General features: G+C 41.3%; 1 non-coding gene and 1 pseudogene across 1 annotated transcript in view; both read right to left on the bottom strand.

Annotated features, from left to right (window-relative positions):
- Positions 1-1,544, bottom strand: part of LOC142356059 (large subunit ribosomal RNA) — a 3,522-nt gene extending 1,978 nt beyond the window's left edge. The window contains exon 1 of the ribosomal RNA XR_012761352.1: positions 1-1,544. This exon is cut by the window's left edge and continues 1,978 nt beyond it. This is a non-coding gene — a ribosomal RNA (large subunit ribosomal RNA).
- A 1,683-nt stretch (positions 1,545-3,227) lies between these two features.
- LOC142356057 (5.8S ribosomal RNA) lies at positions 3,228-3,379 on the bottom strand (annotated as a pseudogene).
- Positions 3,380-5,000: the final 1,621 nt, after the last annotated feature.

Genomic DNA, 5,000 nt, shown 5'->3' with positions numbered 1-5,000 from the left:
ACTTGCTACTTCCACCAAGATCTGCTCCATTGATCGCTTCGCGCATACACTTGCGTGCATACTTTAGCGCAATCAATGTGTCCTCCTACACATGAATATCATTTTTGAGCTGGTGAGGCTCTTTTTCTCTAATCTAACTTGCGTTAGATATTGATATTCATGGTTGGGTATAGGCCACGAGCTCTAGTGCCATCCATTTTCAGGGCTGATTGATTCGGCAGGTGAGTTGTTACACACTCCTTAGCGGATTTCAACTTCCATGACCACCGTCCTGCTGTCAGTATCAATCAACACCTTTTGTGGTGACTCATGAGCAAGTAGTTAGGCGCCTTAACCCAACTTTTGGTTCATCCCACATCGCCGGTTCTGCTTACCAAAAGCGGCCCACAAAAAGCTTGCATTCATAGTCCAAGTGCAATTAAGTCACAAGGACATCTCACCGATTTATAGTTTGAGAATAGGTGAAGGAAAAATTTTCCCCCATTCCTCTAATCATTCGCTTTAACCGATGAAATTGCTTTGCGAAGATTTTTCAATCTTGCTCAAGCTTTTGCTATCCTGAGGGAAACTTCGGAGGAAACCAGCTACTAGATGGTTCGATTAGTCTTTCGCCCCTATGCTCAGGTCAGACGATCGATTTGCACGTCAGAACCGCTTCGGGCTTCCACCATGGTTTCCCGTGGCTTCGCCCTGCCCAAGCATAGATCACCATCTTTCGGGTCGTGTGCTACTTGCTCTGGATCAGTCATGCAATAAGAGCAAAACCGTCCGTGGTTGCGGGACACCGAATCGGCGCCCTCACCACACAAAGTAGTGCAATTCATAAAAATTACACTGTTCACTTTCATTTCGCGTGTGCGCTTTCAATGAGCGACAACACTTGCAAGCAACTCACACTCCTTGGTCCGTGTTTCAAGACGGGCTGTAGAGAGCATTGAATAGGAAGTTGAGGTCAGACAGGCAATCAAGATCAATTTATCTCATTTTGTTTAGAATCAACAAGAAGAATTCCGAGGAAAACTTCTGCTCGATTCATTAACAAGATTTGCCAAAAGACGACAACTACACTACTCGGTAGCCGAGAATATAATATCAAGGCATTGAGTATGGTAACGCTCACTCCAGTTCCCCTTCAACAGTTTCACGTACTTTTCACTCTCTCTTCAGAGTGCTTTTCAACTTTCCCTCACGGTACTTGTTTACTATCGGTCTCGCTTTATAATTAGCTTTTGGAGAGACATATCTCCAGCTTCGAGTTGCACTTTCAAACAACTCTACTCATAGGAATGAGCCATTATGACTGGTATCGAAAATGACCTTTACAGGATTTTCACCTTCTTTGATGCTACTTTCCAGTAGACATCAGGACAAATTCACCAGTCTAGCATCAAACCATACCGGACACCGAGAAATGTTGCCATTTCTCTTCCCGATGAGCTTTTCCCTGTTCATTCGCCATTACTAAGGGATTCTCAGTTGATTTCTTTTCCTCCCCTTACTGATATGCTTAAGTTAAGGGGGTTCTCTCGCCCAATTCAGGTTATGTAGTTGATTGTCTCTTAATTGGTTCACTGACCAATATGAGACAGAAACCGATTCAGCAGTTTTGTTCGCTACTACTATCAAACACAGGTCGAAGTTTCCATTCAGTCATTAATTCCAACTTTCAAATGTTGTTGTTTCAGCTTTCGCTTACTAGAAGCAACATAATACTCGCTGCAATACAGACCTCGGGAAACCCTCACCGTGAATAAGGTTCACTCACATATTTCACTACATTTTGCGTGGGATTGGAGATGAGGCTACTCGTTCTTGCTCAGTACTAGGCTGAAAATTAACGAAACTTCGTTACAAACGTTCACATGTTGATGTTTCCGCTTTCGCGTACTCGAAACAACATAATACTAGTCTTTGTAATTTAGTTTCATAATTTCAACTGTTCTCATGCAGAATTTTTGCTCATTCTTATCCCAAATTTTGACCTGGCTACTAGTTACACTCCTTGTACTTATTGCAAAATGACCACAAATTTCAACAGCTTTCACATGTTGCTGTTTCGGCTTTCGCTTACTACAGTCAACATAATACTCGTTGCAAAATAAGTGCTCGGCATCTGCAATTTTCCAAAGACGAAGTTTCGCCAGTTCAATTTTCGCTCGCCAATTATGGCTACTAATTCACACGGTACTGAGCTCAACAACATTAAATTTGTTCAGCAAGACTTTCACATGTTGATGTTTTGGCTTTCGCCTACTAGAAGCAACATAATACTCGTCTTGTTAGCTCATTCAATGAGAATAGCTTTTCCCGTTGAGAATTTTTGCCTTCAATTGGCGTTGTAGTGAGTTTGGCTACTCAGATCACCAAATACTTGTGACAATTCGAACCAGAAATGTTTTCAATTTTCACATGCTGATGTTTCGGATTCAACCTACTAGAAGCAGCATAATACTTGTATTCAACAATTTCTGTATCAAATCCCAGTTTTCTCTGGTGCATCTTTGCCAAACTATTCCAAACTGCCTGAGTCTGAATACCAATTACAGGTACTAGTAAATGCACGTTACTAAGGACTATATAGTTCTAGGTTACTGTACACAACGACGTTCACATGTTGATGTTTCAGCTGCCGCTTACTAGAAACAACATAATACTTATCGTGCATACCTTTCCATAACTTGTCCTTTTCAGATGCATTAGTTTCCCTTTGTCTTGGCTTCTACAGTCAGACTGGCTACTAGTAACAGCACAGTACTAATCACATATCGTTCTACAGTTTGCAGACAACTTTCACATGTTGATGTTTCAGCTTTCGCCTACTAGAAACAACATAATACTCGCTGTATACATTTGTAGTTCTCTATGTAACTTTCATGTGAAGAAGTTTCGCCAGTCTTTTTGACTGTCTCAAATCTGAGTCATGCTTAGGCTACTAGTTGCTTCATAGTACTTATCGCCTCGAGATCATTGAACAAAACTTGATTTTCACATGTTGCTGTTTCAGCTTCCGCTTACTAGAAACAACATAATACTAGTCTCATTAAGTTCCGTCTCTTTGCAATTTTCTTATGAAGAAAATTCGCCATCACAATGACTCCAGCAGTTCTTGATCAAGGAATGCAATCATTGATCAGAATGCTATTATTTGAATCGGTTCTGCTTTAAGTGTTCCAATTTTATTGGAAGCACCAACAATAGAACATCAATGTGTTCAATCGAGAGTTATATAACCCTGAATCGGACGCAGTCAACAGCCGAAGCCGAGACCGCCTTTTGCGTTAGAGAGGTCGGTAAACAAATCTTGCGATTCATACCGAATTAACACATATAGCTGTGCTCCTCTTCGTAAAGCGAGCCAAGTGATCCCCTGTTGAAGGATGTATTTGGACCAATCTAGTAGCATTTGGTTTCCAACAAGCTCTCCCAAGTTAGCTTACTTATTGGGCTTTTCAACCAATTCGGTTGGCTACAAGCATCATCAAAGTACTAGCCACAGTTTGATCGCAAAATTCTACGACTTTCACATGTTGATGTTTCGGCTTGCGCTTAGCCTACTATAAGCAACATAATACTAGTCATATCATAGAGCGTGATCAGCTTGTGACGTTCTCATGATGAAGTTTCACCAACAGTGTCTCACTTCGAGCTTAAATCCAGCTACTAGTAACTACACAGTACTGACTGCAACGATAACTTTTATCTATACCTTTCACATGCTGCGCTTTCGGCCAGGGCCTACTAACGTCAACATAATACTCGATATAAACTTTTGTTCATGATGCAGCTTCCCCATGCAGAAGTTTCGCCTTCAAATGCTCTCTTGGCCATATGACGTAAGAAAAGGTTACTAGTAACATCACAGTACTAGCCACAGTTTGATTGCAAAATTCTACGACTTTCACATGTTGATGTTTCGGCTTGCGCTTAGCCTACTAGAAGCAACATAATACTAGTCATATCATAGAGCGTGATCAGCTTGTGACGTTCTCATGATGAAGTTTCACCAACAGTGTCTCATTTCGAGCTTAAATCCAGCTACTAGTAACTACACAGTACTGACTGCAACGCTAACTTTTATCTATACCTTTCACATGCTGCGCTTTCGGCCAGGGCCTACTAACGTCAACATAATACTCGATATAAACTTTTGTTCATGATGCAGCTTCCCCATGCAGAAGTTTCGCCTTCAAATGCTCTCTTGGCCATATGACGTAACACAAGGTTACTAGTAACATCACAGTACTAGCCACAATTTGATCGCAAAATTCTACGACTTTCACATGTTGATGTTTCGGCTTGCGCTTAGCCTACTATAAGCAACATAATACTAGTCATATCATAGAGCGTGATCAGCTTGTGACGTTCTCATGATGAAGTTTCACCAACAGTGTCTCACTTCGAGCTTAAATCCAGCTACTAGTAACTACACAGTACTGACTGCAACGATAACTTTTATCTATACCTTTCACATGCTGCGCTTTCGGCCAGGGCCTACTAACGTCAACATAATACTCGATATAAAACTTTTGTTCATGATGCAGCTTCCCCATGCAGAAGTTTCGCCTTCAAATGCTCTCTTGGCCATATGACGTAAGAAAAGGTTACTAGTAACATCACAGTACTAGCCACAGTTTGATTGCAAAATTCTACGACTTTCACATGTTGATGTTTCGGCTTGCGCTTAGCCTACTAGAAGCAACATAATACTAGTCATATCATAGAGCGTGATCAGCTTGTGACGTTCTCATGATGAAGTTTCACCAACAGTGTCTCATTTCGAGCTTAAATCCAGCTACTAGTAACTACACAGTACTGACTGCAACGCTAACTTTTATCTATACCTTTCACATGCTGCGCTTTCGGCCAGGGCCTACTAACGTCAACATAATACTCGATATAAACTTTTGTTCATGATGCAGCTTCCCCATGCAGAAGTTTCGCCTTCAAATGCTCTCTTGGCCATATGACGTAACACAAGGTTACTAGTAACATCACAGTAC

Source organism: Convolutriloba macropyga, unplaced genomic scaffold (assembly GCF_964194025.1).
Source record: "Convolutriloba macropyga unplaced genomic scaffold, txConMacr16.3 SCAFFOLD_4847, whole genome shotgun sequence".
NCBI lineage: Eukaryota > Metazoa > Xenacoelomorpha > Acoela > Convolutidae > Convolutriloba > Convolutriloba macropyga.
This window is presented reverse-complemented; position numbering and strand designations above follow the sequence as displayed.